This window comes from Rhinolophus sinicus, chromosome 2 (genome assembly GCF_057876585.1).
Source record: "Rhinolophus sinicus isolate RSI-liver-muscle chromosome 2, RSI-T2T, whole genome shotgun sequence".
Taxonomy (NCBI): domain Eukaryota; kingdom Metazoa; phylum Chordata; class Mammalia; order Chiroptera; family Rhinolophidae; genus Rhinolophus; species Rhinolophus sinicus.
The window spans coordinates 135,668,488-135,691,368 of record NC_142502.1 but is presented as its reverse complement, the minus strand read 5'-3'; the positions used below and the strand labels follow the sequence as shown (position 1 = coordinate 135,691,368).

Genomic DNA, 22,881 nt, shown 5'->3' with positions numbered 1-22,881 from the left:
AACTTTTGGCATCACTTTTCAGCTCTCAGCATCTTAGCAGCCATCTCTGCTATCAGTCCTGCTGTCCCACCCTCCAAATGCCCAACTCAGCCCCAGCTAAGTATCTGCAGTGAATATCCACACATACCTCTGCCCCAACTCTCACCCTGCACATCTCCTCTCCAGTGTCCGGCCTTGCAAATTCTAGCCCCTTCAGTGTCTTTGTACTCCATTCTCTATCTCTTCAGCTTTGAGGGACTCCGGCCCTGTTTGGATCAGTGGCAGTAAAATTACCCTGAGAAGGAAAGCTGGAGTAATCTTGCGGCTCACTTTGTGTGTTTCACTTCACCCCAGGATCACAGTTCAGTGCTGCATGTTGTTTAATATCTTTCAAAACTATGACTATTAGTGGAAGAGAGTGTGAAAGGGAAGGGAGTATAGAAGAACCAAATGTGTCAGACACATAAAAAATATGTAAACATGTGGAAAAAATGTGATGTTTTATTAACTTTTTATAGTATGAGCCACATACTTAGGGGCATGTTGAAGTTCGTAAGAGTTGAACTTGATTATCTCAGTGTTGTCTAATAATTTTAAAACAGCATAGTTCCTTAATATGTGGTTTATGAATTTTATATTGTGGAAACAAGTCAGTGTAGTTAAAATTAATACAGGTCTTGAAAGCAAACAGACATGATTCTAAGGAGTTACAAACATGATTTAATGTGTTGAGTTTCGATTTTCTTACCTATTAAATGAAGAAACCATTATTTGCTGTTCAAGATTGGTGTAAGTATTCCAGATAATGTTTGTACTCAGCATCATGCTTTGTCTGGACTTTAGCAGATCATTATTTGATGCTGCTGATAATAATTGTGATGAAACATGAGATTTGTTATTATTGTTTTAATCTTATAAATAAACAGACAAACAACAACAAAAAAAGACAGTGAATTTTCTGGGTGTATCTGCTCTAAGGAAGGGTCAGTAATTTATTTACAATTTTCCTGGCACTGCAAAGACAGGATGGTAAAGATGCTATCTGGATGAGATCCATGGAAATCTGTTTAGCTCCACTCCTGGCCTATTTAATTAATTAATCATGGAAAGTGCTTTAAGGAAATCACCAAGAGCACCAAGTACGGCCATTACCCCACATGCAGAATCCTTCTTTCATATTTTGATTCCATAAATGTCACAACTTTAATGACTTTAAATGTACTCTTTATGGGAAGTGCATTGGTTAATATACTGAAGAAATCTTCCCCCACCCCAAACAATCATACATTTATGGTGAAGGACAGAAAAAAAAATGTTCTTTTTCTCTCTAAACAACAAGGCAACAAAATCAAAGCTGAGGGAAGAATATTTCTAGAGAAGCGAGGTAATTAGAACAATTAGAAACAAATGCAGAGTAATTGCAGTGCATTTTCTTTTAGCTATTTATACAGAGAAAGTTCTAGGGCAAGAACCATGCTGTACACCTGCTAGTTTCAGCACTGGGTACACTGTTGGTACTAAAAAAGAAAGGAAGGAAGGAAGGAAGGAAGGAAGGAAGGAAGGAAGGAAGGAAGGAAGGAAGGAAGGAAGGAAGGAAGAGTTTGTAAGTAAATTCTGTTAATATTTCCAAAGAACATTCTGTAGGGAAAGGGATACATTTATATAGCTTAATAAATATTGTAATTTCTAAAACACTGCAAAGCTAATATTTTTAGTCTTTATGTTATTCAACTGAAAAGCAAAATTTACAACTGTGAAGCAAATTGTTTTCTCTGAGATTCAGATGTTTGTCACACTTTTAATATGTGATGTATCAGACCATAGGAAAGTAAGTGAAGATAAAAGCATCCTATGTATGTCTGTATCTCTATCTATCTATCATTTAGGAAGTATAGTTTATATACCACACTCTTCAAAAAGGATTTCAAATCGATTACCCCCCAAAAAAGATATTGTAAGTAGAACTAAATAAAAACAAGTGACTCAATCAAGGCAAAGTGAAATGAAAATAATACATACATTTTTTGCTCTGATAAAATTACAGACCTAAGGTAGATGACATTTTTTTTTTTTTTTTTTAATTTAGAGAAACCTGTAAATTAATCTTTTGGTTATAAAAGTATTTTAAAACAACTCACCTAAACACTAAAACAGTAAAAAAAAAAAAAAAAAAAGGCACATTCTACATGAGAACTGAAGAGCAGCTGACAGGAGAGATCCTATGTGGGAGCCTAAGCAGGGAGGAGAGGACAGGTGGGAGCGTGGTCAGGACGGAACTGTCTCAGACTCAGTCGAAAGGAGAAAGATGAGCAGTGAGAAACTCTCTGTGGACGGGTGTCCAAGTAACTGACAAAACTGAGGAATGTAATATTCTGTTTTAGGAATTATTTTCTGCTTTGAGCAGCAGAGTAGGCCTCTAGTTTATTCCCAAAGCCTAAGGAAAGGTCCGCTAAATGCCAGGATATTGCATTATTGATGCTTTGCTTGAAAAGTTAAGGAAGAGTGACAGTGCCCTGGCAAGGGTGAAATGCAGTAGGCTCAGGAGGCAAGACCACAAGAGGCAACCAAATCCAGAGCGATAAACACCAAGAGAATGTAAGCGCTCGAGTCCCCTACCATGGGGACATTCTAGGAGGGATGTCAACATTCCCACCATAAGTGGAACAATGTTGAGCTATTTAGTTGGATTTTAAAGGTATAGATGAGCCAGAAGCCTGGAGTACTTAGGCATATTTGTTTATGTCACTTATTATAGCAATGAAAAAATAGTAATACAGAAAGAATGGAAGTCATAATATTTTTAAAAACTATACTTTTGGTTTCACTGAGGTTTAGAGAGACAGCATAAGGAATTGATTTTGAAGAAAATACATTTGCATACATTGACCTAAGATAATTGTATCATTTTAAGCAAATGAGTAAAACATACATAAAATTTATCAGGTTAGTAGTTAAATACATATAAATGGACAGATGAAAATTGTTTGAGGTAGGTTACTTCTGTTAGGCTGGTTATTTATTTTTCCTACAATGTCATTTATGCTAATAAATTTTGTGGTAAATAAAGAGAAAAAATAATTCTCTGCAGCTAGTTGTCTATGTGGTCTTACATGCATAATTTATTGAAGAAATTCCATTGACTATAAACCAGTTTCATAGGAAAATGATACTAACTGTTTAGGTTTGGGAAATCCAAGTCAGTAGGAAATTTAAAAACGTAAAAGGCTACAACATTAGCCTCCTTTGCATTCTAGCTGAGTCAAATTAGCCTGAAATGTTTTTTAAACAATAGTTACTATGCGGATGCTGAAGGTGTTTATTGTCTTCCAGAAAAAAATTTCAATATTTCAAATTGCTTTAATATGCCAAGTGGCAATTAGGCCATGTTATGAACTAATCCCTTGCCAAATTAATATTTTTTCTTAGACATACCCATGAGAGAAGTAACCCAAACCAGTAAATATTGATTTTAATATTTATGAAAATGCATCTGGCTAAAGCAATCATTTTGATTTGCAAAATATTCCCTTTTCACATTGATATTTTACCATTTCAGCCAAATCCCATCTCAGCTTGTGTATTACTCAAATTGTAAACTGTGATCTAAATGTAAAAATATACCAACTGCCTCCAATTGATTTTTTAAGTCATTAAGTGAAATATATCAAATCTCAAGTTCCTCTTAAAATAAGAAATGTCTCAACAATGCTGTTTTTATAATGATTACTACCTGGTACAGAATTTGTTAAAAATACCTGAACTGGTGGTATGGCGTGTGGAGTGTCAAATTTTAACTCACTTTTGGTGACAGAATGAATAGCATTGCTTAGGAACATAGGTTTATACATCAGGTAGATTAGAGTTCTAATAATGTCTCTACTAGCTGAGGCCTTGGTGGTCATTAAGCATGTGTACTTCTGTTTACTCTTTTGGAAAATGAGGATTAAATGACCTTTGGCCAGGGTCAATGTGAGAAAGTGGGGACACTTTTTCTGTCTCTCTGTATATATACGTATCTCTATCTGCCTATCTATCTGTCTGCCTGTCTGTTATCCGTCTGTCTACCTATCATCTATCTGTCTGTCTGTCTGTCTGTCTGTCTGTCTATCTATCTATCTATCTATCTATCTATCTATCTATCTATCTATCATCTATCATCTACCTCTGTGTTTGTGTGTGTGCACACAAATATGTTGACATCTGACAGAGCAGACACTTAAGATGAGTGCTTATCAAATCAAAGCTATGAACTAGTCTACCTTATTTAATATTTATTTCCTTTTTTCTAATGATAGTTTTCATTTTTAATAACCATGACTAAGACCTATGATTGATCCATATAAAAAAAAAAGAACTGTCATAAATATTTTATAATAGGTTCAGGTAAACTTTAGCTTTGTCTGTAACATTCACATTTTATAAATAAATAAACAAATAATAAATAAATAAAAAGACCAGTGCATTTATTTTAGATAGATGATAGATAGATATATAGATAGATAGATGAGCCACATACGAAAGGCAGTTTATTAAATTTACCAAAAATCTAACCTGTTAATTTTGGGTGGTAAATATGGGCAATTATTAAATTATGCTTTGTTCTTTTATGAATTTTTAAAAATTTCCAAAAATAAAACTGCCAGTGTTTAATTTTGTCTTCATGTATTTTACTGCTCCATATATCCAACAGTGTTTTAAAACTTATCTCTGAATGGCTGGAGTTTCTTATTCTTTGTGTGGGTGCTGATGCATTCATGTTAAACTAAATTTACTTTGAAATCAAGAAATGAATTAGATTAACAAGTTTGCCTCAGAAAATAAGGCAAATGGCAAATATTTACTGGAGAGCCAGAGATAAGAATATATTTGGGTACTTGGAAGGCATGGTTCAGAATATCAGACCACTGGGGAATGGGGCCAATAGTGAGCCCTGGCAGGATGGCTTGTGAACAGCCATTTGAATGAGGCAGATGGGGAAGCTTTCATTTCACTGCTTTTGTAGGAGTTTTTGTCAGAGTTGCCCTGCTTCCTATCACCTTCCTCCACAATCTCCATGTGCTGGAAAAGTGAGAGCAGCTTACCTAATTGAAGGTCATCTGCAGGATCTAAGAAGGCAAAGGATACAATCTGAGATGCTCAGTTGTCTTGGTATTAATTGTAAGTTAAATTTGAGTTTCGATATTAACCTACTGTAACAGATCCACACACAGCTATGGAAAGATGATAAGCTCATGTGGAAGAAAACAAAATAAGCACACAAATATTGTATCATTTATTTAGTCTAGCTTCAAAAATTTTAAGAGACATAGGAAAAGTAAATAATTATAAATAATCACAGTAGCCCAAAGGGGACTGGCAGATGAAAGAGACGAAAGATTAAGCTAGCATTCCACCCAATTCATTCTAAATATCTGATGCAGTTTTTCATGTAAGATTTGTGGCTTTAGGAAAATTTAAAGACACAGTATAAACCCCTAAAGTATCGCCGTGCCTTTCGCAAATTGCACCCCCTTTAAGAGCTTAGATATGGATATGTGTAGGGTTTGCTTTATATTTTTGACATCACAGCCTATCTTTTAAATATCAAAAATAGTCTTGAGACTCCATGAGGTCTTTCTGAAGTTAGAAAAGTGAAAATGTGTAACACTTACACATAACTTAAGAAAAATAATCAAGGCAATAGTTTAATTGGTTTCAGATTCAATTTGTATCATTGGTCTGGGGTTTATTATTTGAGACAGATTTGAAGTACTTATACCAAGAACAACTTGTGCAACGAAGGATTTGGGAAAACTGAGGAAGTATTAGGCAAATACTCTTTTTATTTAATTGGGATTGAATTGATTACTAATCCAAATGCACATTTCATTTTAGCTCTTTTTCTTTGGATAGAATTCTTTATTAATACAAGAGATCATTAATTTTAGACTTTAAAAAAAAATTAAACATTTAAAAATGTGCCTTCTGCTGACATTTAAGAATACACGGCAAAGGTATTTTTTTCTCTCCTTTTGGGAAACATTGAAGAGTCATTTAATTAGTCGTGTTTTCAATCTATAGGGAAAAACAAAGGGACTGCACTTTGATTTCCCCATTTGGTGACTGAATAAAATGCAAAAGATTTCATATACATAAATTAGTAGCTAGCTAGATATAACCTGTTTACACATATTGTTTTCACGCTACTGGACATCAAAGAAACCACATTGTACTGGACATGTAAATCAACAAAACATCCTACAAGTAGCATTATTTTCTTAATGATGAAGCTCCTTGTGCATTCAACATATGCCAGTGATGGATGAACAGAGGTGAAGTTATCTCTTCCTTTATCTGCAGCTCAGACTGCATGCAGCCATAATCATTGAACACAAAAGGTCTGAATCAAACGGCTCAGAGTAGGAAAAATCTTCATGTCAGTGAAGACGTCATTTACTCCAATTCTGATAGTGGGAAAATTCAGAGAGAGATTCCTGAGCCTGACATTGACGGTGCCAAAATGTGGCATTGATAGTGAGGAGAAAAAGAGAATTATCAAAATAACATAATAACTGGAACTCGTCCTTGAGCCTTTTAGAAAGGCTAGTTTCCCTAAACATAACCCAATATTAATTGCTCCAGTCACCAAACACTTAGTTATCAGTTATGAGGTGTAATGCATTTATATATATTCTATATATATTCAGTTTAATAAGACTGTGCTCTTTTGAAAATTTCTATGTCAACATAAATAAATGCTCTGACCTTTAAAGAGCTAAATTTGGGTTCAACTTAACACCACATGGCCTGAGGAAAAGATGAGGAATGTTACATGTACTGTAACAGTTTTACAAGTACTGTCCATAGTTTATAAAAATTTTTCTTGGCCGTGGAAATTAAAAAATGGCTTTTCCTCTCTCTTTAGACAAACCACCCCTTCATACAAACTTAATTCTTTCTTAGTCTTTCACTTTTTGGGTGGGGGGAGGGCAAGGTAGAGGTAAACTATGGCTAAATAACAGCAAAAAAACAAACAAATAAGCAACAATAAAAAATAACTACTCCATTTTATCAATTTAGGCATATATAGTTAATTCAATGAAAACAATTGGAAATGTTTTTATAGAGGTCAGATGAGTTTATTTATCAGATCGCTACCTGGTTTTAATTTTGGCTGGGTATTCACTAATTCTCATTAAACTTCTGGATGAGAATTAAGTTTTGACCCTTTCTAAATATATTGTATTCTAGGAAGGGATTATTAAAATTAAAATAGATGTTAAAAGTCCCTGAAAATAAATCGAATGATTGTTAAAGCAGTGTTTCTAAAGAAGATGGGGAGTGAAAGCCAGGTGTGGGGTGAGAGACGGGTATGGGACTGCATAACTTGGAACACCCAGAGAGTTTTATAAGGATACATATCTAGCGACAACCTTCCACACTCCATCTGGAGCCTATAAACAATCACTCTAAGATGAATCAGAATCAACAGTGATGGAGGGGATAGGGTTGGGAGATGTATATTTAAAAACAACATTTTATAATAATAATAATAATAAAAAAATTCCATTTGTGATTTGTAGTTCAGATTTGCTCCCCATTCACCCTCCAAACCTGTCCTTCGTGAGATAAACTGCTCAGATGGATTTCAGATGAAAAGGTAAGGATTGAAGAACATGATAACTTCAATCCTTTTCATTCATCATGGTCATTAAACAGCAAATTCTTAGCAATTATTATTTTTAACAAAACGGCGTTTATAGTGAACCTGGCAGTGGGTTCCATGTTTTATAAAGTATTGTCTCATTGAATGTTCACACACATGACATGAGATGGGTTTTTTACTTTTCCTTTTTACAGAATAAGAATCTGAAATTTAGAAATATAATGTTACCCTTAATCACAAAAACAAGTAAGTACAAAGTATTCTTCCCCGAACTGTTATATAGGATAAAAGAAATTTCCATCAGCTCTCATAATGCAGATGCGTATTAACGGGTATCAATTCATATGTGAGGATATCGAGTTGCGGTGTGTACTTGGTTATGCCAAAAAGCTCACACCCTGAATTACTTCTAGAATACATTTCATTAGACATGCTGGATTTTGTGTAGCACTATTATCCCATTGTTTGTACAGTGGTATAATAGACATTGGAAATTAATAAAGATAACTTTTTTTGCATTATTAAAAACTTTATTAAAAAATCTGCTGTGAGGTAATATCTTATTGTGGTTTTGATTTTTATTACCCTGATGATTAGTGATATTGAGCATTCTTTCATATGTCTGTATGTCTTTGGAGAAACGTCTTTTCATGTCATCTACCCATTTTTTGTTATTGAGTTGTATGAGTTCCTTATATATTTGGATATCAACCCTTTATCGGATATATTATTTGTGAATATATTTTCCCATTCAGTAGGCTGTCGTTTTGTTTTGTTCATGGTTTCCTTCACTGTGCAGAAGATTTTCAATGTGATGAAATCCCATTTTTTAATTTTTCTTCTTTTCCCTTGCTTGAGGAGACATATCCAAAAAGATACTACTCAGAGTAATGTTAAATAGTTTACTATCTATGTTTTCTTTTAGGAGTTTTACGGTTTCAGGTCTTACATTTAAGTCATTAGTCCATTTTGAATTTATTCTTGTATATAATGTAAAAGAGTTGTCCAGTTTCACTTTTTTTTGGCATGTATCTGTCCAGTTTTCCCAACACTACTTGTTGAAGAGGCTGTTGTTTCTCCATGTGTATTCCTGCTTCCTTTGTCATAGACTAGTTGACCATATAACTGAGGGTTTATTTCTCAGCTCTCTATTCTGTTCTATTGATCTAAGTATCTGTTTTTGTGCCAATACAATACTGTTTTAATTATTACAGATTTGTAGTATAATATGGTATCAGGGAAGTGATACCTCCAACTACCTTATACCAGTCAGAATGGCTATCATCAGATCAACAAACACGTGTTGGTGAGGATGTGTAGAGAAAAGGGAACCTGTATGAACTGTGGGTGAGAGTGCAAATTGGTGTAGCCAATTTGAAAACAGTGTGCAGATTTCTCAAAAAACTAAAAATAGATCTACATATGACCCAGCAATTCCATTTCTGGACATTTATCTGAAGAAAACGAAAATACTAATTCGAAAAGATACATACACTGCTGTGTTCATTGCAGCATTATTTACAATAGCCAAGGTATGGAAACAACCTAGGTGCTCATCAATAGATGAACAAACAAGGAAGATGTGATATACATATATATGTATATACATATATATATATACATATATACACACACATATATCTCCATATATATGTATGTGTATATATATATATATATATATATATATATATACATATTTATATTCATATCCATATCCATTATATTATTACATAATGCAGTAAAAATTAATGAAGTTTTGCCATTTGCAACAACATGGATGGACCTAGAGGGTATTATGCTAAGTGAAATAAGTCAGATAGAGAAAGACCAAATACTGTATGGTCTCAATTACATGGGAATCTAAAACAAAATGAAACAAATGAACAAACAAAACAAAGTAAAAACAGACTCATAGTAACAGAGACCAAAGGGATGGTTGCCAGAGGGGAGGGGGAAGGGGAATTGGGTGAAAAAGGTAAAGGGGAATGTGGTCAATAATATTGTGATAAGTTTGCATAGTGACAGATGATTACTAGAATTAGTGACATGGTCACATTATAAGGCATAAAAATGTTAAATCACTATATTGTATACCTGAAACTATTATAACTAATATAAAATTGTACACCAACTATACTTAAACTAAAAAAAAAAAGAAAATTAAAAATATCTGAATATCAATTTTAAGATAAAATTTCTTAATGCATTTATGCAGTATATGATAGTCACCATTGCTTATCATTTACCTCAGATCCATTTTATTGTTGTAGTAATCAATTTAAACTTATTCCACGAATACTTATTGTGTGCCTGCCAAGTGTGAGACACTACAGTAGGTACTGGAAAACCTTTTTTGAAGAAAACGCAGTCTCTGCTTTTAAGTTAACTTACATTTTCATGGGTGTAGATTGAAAGGTAACGTGACAAGTGGATACATGTTATGCTTGTACTTATCCAATAAGGTACTGTCATTTTTGGATCATGAATTTAACTGGCATATTGAGTCCATTCTGAAATAGGTTAGGCAGTGAGAAGATCTTAATTGAACTTGAAAATATATACTTTTTTACTGTGAATGTTTGGAGTAGAGAGAGATCTGTACCATTTCAGTATGATACTTTATCTATCTATCTATCTATCTATCTATCTATCTATCTATCTATCTATTATCTTCAATTTATTATTTATATATTATTATTTATATTTTGTGCAGATTTTCTATTATAACTGCAGTAGAATATAGTTAAGAGCATTTGTTTTGGAGTACAACAGGCTAAGCAACTCTAAGTATAGGGTTTTCATGTACTAAGATTGGTGAGGTGACATAAAAGGCATATTGGGGGAACAAAAATCAGGAGTTTGCTTTTAGGAAATGTTAGGTCTGTGATGCAATGTTAGATTCAGGTCAATTGTCCAGTGAGCAATTGGATAAATGAGTTTGAAGTTCCAGGAGAACACTGAGTTAGTGATATAAGTTTGGAAACTTATAGTATTTAATATCATGGACTTAAGTGTTTACAGAGCAGAGAAGACATGGAAATAACAGAGCAGAGGTCTAAGGATTGAGTAATATAAAGGGGTCAGAGTTGGGGGAAGAGGAAGAGAAGCCATGAAAAGACATTCAGATGCCCAGCCAGTGAGGCAGGAGAATTGAGAGGGGCAAATAAGAAGGCAAGTAAAGAAATTGTGTCAGAATGGAGGGAATGATTACCCATGTGCCAAAGGCTGATGGTTGCTTCAATAACATGGGGGCTTGACCAATGGATTCATGAGTAATCTTGACAAGAGCAGTTTCAGTGCAGTAAGGTAAAAGCTTGATGTAGTGAGTTCAAGACAGAATGGGAGGTAAAAAATTGAAGCAGAGAATATAGACAGCACATGCATTCCATGTGTTTTTCCATTAAAACTTCAATGACTACAGTGAGAATGATTTTAGTGGGCTTATGCTAATGTGCAACAACACCACAGACATTTTAGAAATGGAAACAGAACAGATGGATACCTTCTACTCATTTGAAGATACATTTTAGTTCCATTGAGCTCAGTTATGACTCCCTAGTAACGTCTCTCAAAATACACATTTTATGACATTTTTACCAAAGTGAAAAATATGTTTTACATATTTTAAAACATTTTTTGAATAATTTTTCATTTTTTGATTACAGATGACATACAATATTATATTAGTTTCAGGTGTACAACATAACGATTATACATTTATATAACATAAAAAGTAATCACCCTGATAAACTATATTTTTCCCCCAAAATAAGACTGGGTGTTATATTAATTTTTGCTCCAAAAGACACATTAGGGCTTATGTTCAGGGAATGTCATCCTGAAAAAATCATGCTAGGGCTTATTTCCCGGTTAGGTCTTATTTTCAGGGAAACACGGTAGTACACATCTGACACTCTACATAGTTATTACAATATTATTGACTATATTTCTTGTGCTGTATTTGCATACCCATGACTATTTTGTAGCTATCAATTTGTACTTAATCCCTTCAGCTTTTCACCCTGCGCCCAACCACTTCCATCTCTTACCCTCCAAAACCTAGTACCCACTTGACACCACACATAGTTACTACAATATTATTGACTATATTCCTTATGCTATACCCTCCATCCTCACAACTAGTTTGTAACAACCAATTTGTACTTCTTAACCCTTCCTCTTTTTCACCCACTCCCAACCCACCTCCAATCTGGCAATCATTGAAATGTTCTATGTATCTATGAGCTTGTTTCTGTTTTGTTTGTTTGCTTATTTTGTTCTTTAGATTCTACATATAAGTGAAATCATATGGCATTTGTCTTTTTCTGTCTGATTTATTCCACTCAGCACCATGCACTCTAGGTTCATCCATGTTGTTGCAGATTTCATTCTTTTTATGGCTGAGTAATAGTCCATTATAAATATATACCACCTTTTCTTTATCCATCATTGATGAACACCCAAATTGCCTCCATATCTTGACTGTTGTAAATAATGCTGCAATGAACATATGGATGCACATGTCCCTTTGAAGTAGTGTTTTGGGTTTCTTTGGATAAATACCCAGAAGTGGGATTATTGGGCCCTTCTTTGCCACTTGTTATAGCCTTTGTTTTAGAGTCTATTGTTTCTGGTATCAGTATTGCTACCCCAGTTTTTTGTTTGTTTGTTTTTTAATTTTATTGAAATATCTTTTGCCATTTTTCTACTTTCAGTCTGTGTGTGTCTTTCAATTTGAAGTGATTCTCTTTTAGGTAGCATATGTAAAGTTTTTTTTGTTATTGGTTTTTTTTTTTCTTGTCCACTCAGCCCTCCTATGTCTTTTGACTGGAGCATTTCATCCATTTACATTAAAAGTAATTGTTGGTAGTACTTGGTGGCTATTGCATTCTATTCATAATTTTGATCTCTCCCCCCCCCCCCCCCCCATCTTAAAGAAGTCCCTTTAACATTCCTTGTGATACTGGTTAGGTGGTGATGAACTGCTTTAGCTTTTTCTAGTCTGGGAAGCTCTTTATCTGTTCTTTGATTCTAAATGACAGCTTTGCTGGGTAGAGTAATCTTGGTTGTAGGTCCTTGCTTTTTATCATGTTGAATATTTTGTGCCAATGCCTTCTGGCCTGCAAAGTTTCTGTTGAGAAATCAGCTGACAGCCTTATGGGAGCTCCCTTATAAGTTACTAGTTGCTTTTTTTTTTTTTTTTAATTAAAGTTTATTGGGGTGACAATTGTTAGTAAAGTTACACAGATTTCAGGTATACAATTCTGTATTACATCATCTATAAATCACGTGTGTTGACCACCCAGAGTCAGTTCTCCATCCATCACCATATATTTGATCCCCTTTACCTTCATCTACCACCCACCTCCCCCCTGACCCTCTGGTAACCACTAAACTGTTGTCTGTGTCTATGAGTTTTTGTTTCTCATTTGTTTGTCTTGTTCTTTTGTTGTCCTTTTGAAGTCCTTTTGTTGTCCTGCACTGGAGCAGGTCCCCACATAGAGAAAATACTGACTGTCGGCCAGGCCACCCCCAAGGCCACATACCTCAGTCTTCCCCCCAGTATCGCTCTGATACCACCCGAGTTACTGTCCCTCCACAGAAGGTAGGTGCCTGCAACTGAGAGAGTCTGTGCACAGGTTGTTTAAGAGGACATCTGGGTTTCAAACAGCCTTCCATCCCACGTGGGTTTTTGGAATTCCCACTGTTTTTCATAGTCAGGTGTTGTAGGGTCTCCTCTTCCCAGCTCTAGTGTTCTGGGCTGGGGAGGCTGGTGTGGGGCTGGGATCTCTTGCTCCTTGGGGGAACCTCAGTGGCCAAGATATCCCTTCCAACTCTCAACTGCCACATGGAGGTTTGGGGCTGACCTGTTTCATGTGTCTGCCCCTCCTACCAGTCTCAATATGGCTTCTTCTTTATATCCTTAGTTATAAAACTGTTCAGCCAGACTTAAGATGATTCTCCAGTTTGGTTGTTCTGTAATTTAGTTGTAATTTTAATGTGTTCACAGAAGGAAGCAGGCACAGTGTTTATCTACTCCACCATCTAGGATCTCCTCCTTAAATACATTTTTAACCCTTTTCTCTCTTTCTTCTGGTACCCCAATGATGCAAATATTGGTATGTTTGTGGTTGTCCGAGAGGCCCCTTAAACTTTATTTTATTGGATTCTTTTCTTTTTGCTGTTCTGATTGGGTGTTTTATGCTTCTTTATCTTCCAAGTTGCTGATTTGAACCTCTGCTTCATCTAATCTACTGTTGATTCCCTCTAATGTTTTATTCAGTTATTGTATTCTTCATTTCTGAGTAGTACATTTTTATGTTTCCTAGCTCTTTGTTGAAGTTCTCCCTGACATTATTGAGCATCCTTATAACCAGTGTTTTGAACTCTGCATCTGGTAGATTACTTGTCTCTATTATGTTTAGTTCTTTTTTTCTGGAGCTTTGTTCTGTTCTTGCATTTGGATATGTTTCTTTGTCTCCCCATTTTGACTGCTTCCCTGTGTTTGTTTCTATGTATTAGGTAGAGCTGCAATGTCTCCCAGTCTTAGTAGAGCGGCCTTATGTAGTAGGTGTCCTGCAGGGCCCAGTGATGAAGTCTTCTTTGTTACCTGAGCTAGGTGCTTCAGATGTGTCCTTGGTGTGCATTATATTTGCCCTCCAATTGTATTTGAGTGTTGGTTGCTATTTGCATGTCAATGGGATGACCTTTGGACTGATTGGTTGTAAGGACTGGCTGTGAGTACAGTGGAGGAGCTGTGATGCAGAGGTTGACCCTACAGAGCAGGATTCATTTAATAGGGCTCTGGGGCCTGCTCAGTCTGTTCTTTGGGTGTGTCATCTGTGGAGGTGGTCTTGCAGTGTTCTGGTGCAGTCTGAAGCACTATCCTGGTAATACTCTGGTTTGGTCTGCAGTTGGCCTCTGGGTGTGTTGTAGGGCCCTGGTGTAGGACAATTTCAGTACAAAACAAAACAACAAACACAGCAACAACAACAACAAAGAAAAAACCAAATACACTCACATGTAAAAACAACCAATAACCACACTCAACACAGGCAAAAAAAAAAATAAAAAAAAAAAATTCAATATAGAAAAATGGAAAGAAGGAGGAAGAGTAAGGCAGGGAAGAGAAAAAAGAAAAGAAGAGAGAGAGAAAGGGGAAAATGAATATATATATATATATATATATATATATATATATATATATATATATAATATGCTAAAAATGATAGTGATACACTTAGTAAAAAAAAAAAAAAAAAGAAAGAAAAGGCAGCACCTCTCTTGCCTTAAGCCAACTAAACAATCTCCAGGTTGTCTGCTGTACAAAGGGTCCTCTACGTCTTGTAGAGGCAGATCCGGCCATCTGGCACCCAGAGTGACCCTGGCACTGCAGGTCTATATGCGTGGGGCTATGAAGTGTGGTTGGTAGTTTCTACAAAGTGCAGTTTCTGCTCTGGCCTGCACATACGCACGCTGAGAGCTCCACAAGCAGCCACTGGGATGTGGGCTTCTTCCCTGTGCACAGGTCTCCTGAGTCTTAGGGCACTTCCTCCATCGGGGTGTGTGTGTGTTGAGATTTCTGAGCTGCTGAAAGCCCAGAGCTGCCTCTTCCCCCTGCTGTTAACCCCTGTGTGTGTCTCTGCAGCTGTAATTTTCCTGCCACAGCAGCAGCCCATAAAAGGTGGGGGCTGGGAAGGGAGGTGTCTGCTGTCTCCCAGCCCAAGCAGTTTCATACTCTTCCCAGCCTCTTCCCTAGGTCACAGTTGCAAAGCGGCTTTTTCCAGGTCCTGAGCTCTACAGCTCCTCTGTCATCTGACATACTCTTCAGTTCAGGGACCAGCTTGAGACTCTGGAAGGGCGGGGGTAGGACTGCTGTGGGAGAGTGGGGGAAGGGGCCCAGGTATGGCTTTTGCTTTTTGTTTGACCTAGAGCCCAGCTGGAGGTCTCTGATGAGGTTGCTGCCTCAAATATGGGATAAGCTGCTCTCTCCTCAGGAGAAATCAGCTGTAGGATGTAGAGAAAGAGCCTACCTTGTGGCTCTTCTGGTCTCTGTTCTGTGTCCCGGGGCCCCTCCATCTCCCCAGCCACGGATGCAGGCCACATCTCCATACCGCTCCCTTCCCTTTTCCCCTGCTTGCCCGGTTTACCCACCTTTGAGTATTCCTCGTCAGAGCCTCTTAGCTGTTCTGTGTGATGAGCAGAGAGTCCTTTGATGGGTTATAGATGTTCCATTTGTGGTAAGTTCCAGAGGAGAACTCAAGAAGACCACCTCACTGCTGCCATTCCTCTAGACTCCATTCTTTGATTCAGTTGAACTAGTGGTAGAATCTAGTGGAATCTAGATGGGGATTGTGCTGAATGGAGTGTTAAACCATTTGGTTTATTCCTGCTCCATGCTCTGACACACTTCAGGGAAATGTTCTATTCTCACTAAGAATGGTGACCCAACCATGTTCTGACCTCTAAGAAGAATGGGATGCGGGGCTGTTGGTAGCTAATGTCACTTTGAAGATACACATCTTTAGACAGTGCTGGAATCATGGGGGAAGAGAAGCTCTATTTCCGTTGGCTGACAGGATATGACGTCATCCTGTGGCAGTTGGTGGGCATCTTACTTTCATAAAGGGAAAGTCCACCTGAGAATGACACCAGCACCAAGTGAAGGAAGCAAAGCCAACAGGTCAGGGGACATGATTCCTGTTGACATCATTGAGTGCCCAGGAAGTTGAATCTCTCATAGCAGTCCCTGTGAACTTCCTGTAATATCTCATTGGCCAAAACTGGGTCATGAGTCTTTGTCTCATCCAATCACTATCAGGGGGTTGGAGGAAGGGAGTAGTTGCCATAACTGACTTGGACCATCCTGTGATCGCTTCCAATTGAGCATCCACAGGAAGAAGACAGCATGTGTGCTATGTGAGCAAGCAACACCATCCTGCCACAAAGGAGAAATGGACAAGGGAGCTGAGGGTTCAAAGCCAAGGGAACAGAAGACCAAGAGGGTACAACATGCAAATGTGCAGAGTTGTGCCAATGAAGTCTAAGTATTACATCACTCCATGCTCCTCAAACTAGAGGGTGCAAAACAAGAGTACCCAATACATCTTTCTGAAGCAAGATATTTATTGAAAAGGTTTGGAAAACCAAGTACTTTAATAAGAACCATCCCCTTCCCACAGAGGAGGGGAGGGAATAAGGGCCCAAGGAAAAACAGTTCAGTCTCTCCCCCACCATGTGGTCGAGCTCCCTGGACCTCAGCTTCCTCCAGTTCAGCCTTTAAAATGCAGGGAGCCTGGCTTGACCTCCCTGGAGTTTTGTTCTAGCCCTGCCTTTGCCATCAAAATCTAAAGTGGCCTTCTTGGGTGGCAGACAGAAGAGCTTTGGTAAAACGTTTAAGCACCTCCTAGCCATGCGCTGCCGGTCCTTCTTGATTTCTTTCGGGTTTCCACTGCTGCTGGTGGTGCTGTGGCTGCAGAGAGAGTCTCCAGGGTGACACTGGGGGGCTGGGGTAAGGATGGTGGTGCTGGAACCAGTGCTGAGCTCGAGAGTGGAGGTCCTGGAGCTTGGTCTGTGAGCAGCAGTGGCGATCCTGGAGTCCCGGCTGGTCGCGGTAGTGCCAGTCCTGGAGCCTGGCCTGTGCGCGAGAATGGAGGTCCTGGAGTCTGGGCTGGTAGCTGCAGTGGCAGTCCTGGAGCCTGGTCTGTGCGCGGCAGTGGTGGTCCTGGAGCCCTGGCTGGGCTCAGGAGTGGATATCCTTGATTCCCGCTGGGCTCCTGAGTGGAGGTCCTGCAGCCCCAGCAGTGCTTGGGAGTGGATAGATCAGGAGTGGCATTCCTGGACCCCCAGCTGGGCCCAGGAGTGGTGGTCTTGGATCCCGTGCTGGATGGGCGGGTGGTGGTCCTGGACTCAGAAATGATGGTGCTGTACTCCAGGATGGCTACAGGACCGGCAGACTCTTGGGCCTTTTTCCCTGGCTGGTGGTCCATAGGCTGCTGCTCTGCCTGCTGTGAACCGAAGCACTCGGACTGAACCTCCTGGCCTGGGGAGGGACTGCGGCTCTGGAACTCAGGAGGATGGAAGGGCATTACCTTGATGGTGCGATACCGGAATTTTGGTTTTTGTGTCTGTAAGATACAGTACGTGGCCAGGATGTTATTGTATGTTTTGTTTGACAATGTGTCCTCGATGTCTTCCCAATGAAAGCCTCGATTAACCATCTCTGCTATTAGCCAGGGGTCTATGACATTATTGGGCGGCTCAACATAAGGTTTCAGTTCTTCTTCTTGGTCCATCTTTAGCCAAGGATCTGGCATGATGTCCTTCAGATTTTCTCTCTGCTCAGAGTTGAGGGTTAGCAGTTTTTTTTAGGAAGTTTTCCACGTCTGTGGATAGATAAATAGGGAGGCACCACATACTGCCAACTGCCTAACTTCTTCATCAGCTCTTTCCAGCTCATTGCCTCAAAAGGTATGGTGTCCATGAGCATCTGGTACAGCAGCGCTCCCAGGCTCCAGATGTCTGCGGCATGACCATCATATGTTTCGCCCAGGAACAGTTCTGGGCCTGTGTAAAAGAGACTGCCACAAAATGTGCTGAGTTGATGGACATTGAAGGATGTGCCAAATCCAAAGTCTGCAAGCTTAGCGTTCATCTGAGTGTCTAACAGCACGTTTGGTGGCTTCAGGTCCCTGTGAGCAATGCCCTTCTCATGGCAGTAGTGCACCGCTGACACCAGCTGCCGGAAGACACCATGGGCCTTGTCCTCTGACATGCAGCCATGGTCACGAAGGTAGTGGTGCATGTCGTCTCCAGGCACGAGCTCCATGACTAGGAAGAGGGATTCCGCAGTGCTGATCACATGGAATAGTTGGACGATGTTAGGATGATGCAAGTCTGCCATGCAGCAGACTTCATGCAGGAGAGATCTGCGCATTCTGTAGTAGACCTCTTGGTCGATGATTTTCACAGCCACCATTGTCTTCGTGAGAATGTGCTTGCCCAATACTACCTTGGCAAAGGTGCCCTCTCTGATGGTTGCTGGGAGCTCGTACTGGGCACTGTGGGGCTCCTGGTCAACATGGATGGTTTTAAAGTCACATAACATGGTGACCCACTAAGTACGCTCGCTGACAATACTAACTATGCTCTCCAACTGTGCTAACAAACAATAACTATACTAACTACGCTGTATCGACAATTTGTTAACTACGCTAATAATAATAACTATGCTAACTACACTAAATGTACTAACTGTATCAACAATATTACTAACTATGCCAATAATTATAACTGTACTAACTACGCTGACTAAATATACTAACTGTATCAACAATTTCACTGTATTAATAAACAATAGTAACTATACTAACTACGTTGACTGTGTATACTAACAATAATATTACTAACTGTGCTAATAAACAATAACTATGCTAAGTAAACTGACTAAATATACTAACTGTATCAACAATATTTTGGTGCTAATAAACAATAACTATACTAACTATGCTGACTATATATACTAAGGAAAAATGAAGAAAAAAACAAGCTAAAAGGTCCAAGTCCAACAGGTCACCACAAATCAGCTTCCTCGGCTATAACGGACAGAAAGCTCAGCCCAGCCAGGGCCTTATATAGCAGTTGGGGTAATTCCCTCACACTGCTGCTTAATGATCTCAGAGCCAGAAATTGACCATATATGGCTAAGGATAAACTACAGTGGTTTTCTCAGTTTTGGGTTTTAAGACCCCTTTACTCTGAAAAAAAGGGGGCACCCTCAAAGAAACTTTTGTTTATGTGGGATATTAAAGACTGATATTTACTTTATTAGAATTTAAAGTCTGTAGGATGCTTAAAAAAAAGACGTGTATTAGAATGTTTTTCCAGGGGTGGATAGGGTTACATTTTGAAAAGCCCGTAAGATGATTTGTTTCCACTCCTTCAGCCAAGAAATGGTGGTGCCCTTTGAGAAGCACTACTTGGGTGTATATAATAAAGTAACTTTTTATGTAAAATGTTCATTTAAAAGGTATCTACAAGCAATTGTTCTTTAAAACCACTTTGTGTTTATTAATACCATAGCTTAGCTGAGTAGACAGACCTCTCAGAACATACTTTCAGGTTGTATATTCATTTTGGATACCTTCAGTTTTTTTTTCTTTTTTGTTTGTTTGTTTGTTTGTTTGTTTTAAATAAATGGAACCTTGTTAAAAGTGAATTTGCTTCGAAAAGTGGCTACTTCATAGGCATAAAATAGGTTGGGCTCAGGGGAATCAGATTAAAATAATGCTAAGGACACAAAGTCTACAAATTTTCACCATTGATTCGATCCAGTTAATTGTTTGCACAATTTCATTTTCACAACTTCCAGAAGTAAGTGCTGCCTATTTTTCTCTAATTAGTAAATTACCATATGTCAATGTTCGATACATTGTTTAGAATAGTTTTTTTGGTCAACTTTTGTATCAGTTTAAAATAATCTACTTCAAATCATGGGAAAATCGTGAATATTTACTAAGTATGTTGGATCTGATCTCAGTTTTCTTGGAGAGACTTTTTTTCTTTAAGCTCTGCCTGACCCACTGCACTGCAGCTCCAGACATAGCTGAAACATTTCAAAACTAAACCGTTAAACTCTTCAGACTATGCCTCCCGTCTTTCTCCTTTCGCAGCACACAAAATGGAATGAAAGAAACATCTTGGAATTATTATAATTCAATGCCTTTGGATAACTTATTTGTGCCAATTTATTTCAAGTGTGTTTTTGTTCTTAAAATTCATTCATTCAATTTTGTCTTCCTCACCAGCTCCCAGACGCCATTATCTTTTCATTAGTGAACTCTAATGCACCTCTTACATTTAAATAATTTTGCAATTGTTCATATCTTAGAAGCAGAATTCATTTTTTAATTTTTTTAACAGTTTATCTATTTAAGTGTGTTTTTCCAGGACCCATCAGCTCTAAGTCAAATAGTTGTTTCAATCTAGTTGTGGAGGGCGCAGCTCACACTGGCCCCTATGGGGATCGAACCAGCAACTTTGTTGTTCAGAGCTCCCACTCTAACCAACTGAGCTAACCGGCTGCTCCTGGAATTCATTTTCTTATTTGATTCATTTGATTCAGTGCAAATCAATAATCTGCTATAAATATTTCATAAAAGCAGGTCATGTTTCAACTGTAAAAGGCAATAGGAAAATAAAAATGATTAAGACATAAAAGCCGTCCAGAAGAAGCTTGTAGTCTCATAAGACAACTGCATTTACTCCCAGAAGGACATTATGAGTTTAGTGCTTCACAACACCCTCCCTAGCCCATTTGAAAAAAAAAAAAAAATCTTTGTCAAAGTGATATGTAAAACAAAATAAATTCTTAATTTTCCCATTAGTTTTCCTTTAGCACTTAGAGATGCTACATTTTTTGCATGTATATTTCTCTATCTTACTGTTAATGTTAATGTTTTGAGGTACAATTTACATGTGATAAAATGTCCCCCTCTTCAGTATCCATTCCTATGCTGAAGTGATGCTTGATGATGTGGTATAATGGGCTTAAGTGAATTTAGCAAGGATTTTGAATCCCAGCTCCGATATTTACTACGTGGTCTTAGACAAGTTACTTAACCTCTATAAAGCTCAGTTTTTCTATTCCTAAAATGGTGACAATAATACTTACTTCCCCTTGTTTCTGTGAGAACTAACCCCCCCTCAGCAGCTGCCCATTGGTGTTTACATTTTCTCACTTCCCTTACACCCCAGTGGTCTCATCCCCATCACCATTGACACTTTCCTCACCAAGGTCGCCCTGTCTTCCAGGTTGAAAGTCAATGCACATGTCTCAGTCTGTATCATATCTGAACTTTTTAAACATTCCTCACCAAAATTGCACTAGCCTCCAGGATGTTAGAATAAATGGACGTATTTCAATCTTTTTGTGTTTGAACATGCTACACCATTAGGCAACTTTTTCAAAAAGCACTCTTTTCTTATGAGTTATTGTGAGCACATTCTCTTGCTTTTCCTACATATCTGAATACGTTTTCTTATTCTTTTAAAATAGCCCATCCACTTCTTCTTGTCCTGAAATATTTATAAATAGAATTCCCCCCCTTCCCTTAGGTATTCCGTCTTCTCTTGCCCTCCTCCTCGTCTTTTTCCTTCTTCCCTTCTCTCTCTCTCTCTGTCTCTCTCTCTTTACCTCAGTCTAATCCTAGAGAATCTCATCTACTCTCATGCTTTTAGATACAGTTTATGAAGAAGACTCTGTATTACTATCTCAAATTAGTGCTCCTTTTGGATGACAGATCTGTCAATTCTATTGAATATCTCCATTTTCCCCCCCATAGGATATTCAAATTCAACATGCCCCCAAATTAATTATATCATCCTCCTCCATAAACTGCTTCATCCGTCAGTATTCTGTTTCAGTATGTCACCTATAGTTATCGAACCGTTTAAACCTCAAATTGTGACCATTTTCATTCATCTGTGTCCTTTATCTTGGAAGCTCCTGGTGGCACTGTGGCAACATACCGGCTAACTATTCTCCTTAATCTACTATTAATTAGCACCATTCTAATCTCAACCCTGTAGCAAGAATTATTTATTTTTAATGCAAATTGGATCCTGTGAAATTTGTATTTAAAACTCTAAATAACTTTGACATTCTTGTTAGTTCAAAATTCTGAATATGGGTAAACTAGATGATACCTGGAGTCTTCACCTTTTCAAATCTAGGGAATATTATGTTGAATCACTACGTTGTGCCCTGTGGGAGTCCAAAGAGTCTGATTTTTTAAAATTTCCCACATTGGGCAATGAATGTATGCTGTCAGAGTCATGTGGGTTCTAGGTCGAATTCTGTAAGTGGCTTTATTTTTTTTCACTTCAGGTCACTTACATGTGAAAATTGAGCTTTTACTTAACTCCCATCAAGTGTCCTATTTCCCCTACAAGGTGTGTGTGTGTGTGTGTGTGTGTGTGTGTGTGTGTGTGTGTGTGTGACTGATTGCATTTACTAAAGACTCTTATGAATAAGTGTGAGAAGTGGTGGTGACACATATCAACGTTTATATTATAGCAACTCTTAGCAATTAAAGTTGTGCATCAGGCTCCTGAATTTTCAGAAGTTGTCTTCCCCACTTCATACCTGAGGTTCTTATGAATCCTTGATTCTTTGTAGTTTCCAACATTTTATTATTTTGTTGATTCCAATAGCAGATATTTCTGTGTTCTATGCACATCGCCTCATGGCATCTGAT

General features: G+C 37.9%; 1 protein-coding gene and 1 pseudogene across 3 annotated transcripts in view; one reads left to right on the top strand and one right to left on the bottom strand.

Annotated features, from left to right (window-relative positions):
• LOC148758918 (uncharacterized) overlaps positions 1–22,881 on the top strand; it is a 933,397-nt gene that overhangs the window by 537,844 nt on the left and 372,672 nt on the right. The gene's annotated exons all lie outside the window — the stretch shown is intronic.
• On the bottom strand, positions 17,712–18,731 carry LOC148758919 (serine/threonine-protein kinase MARK2 pseudogene; annotated as a pseudogene).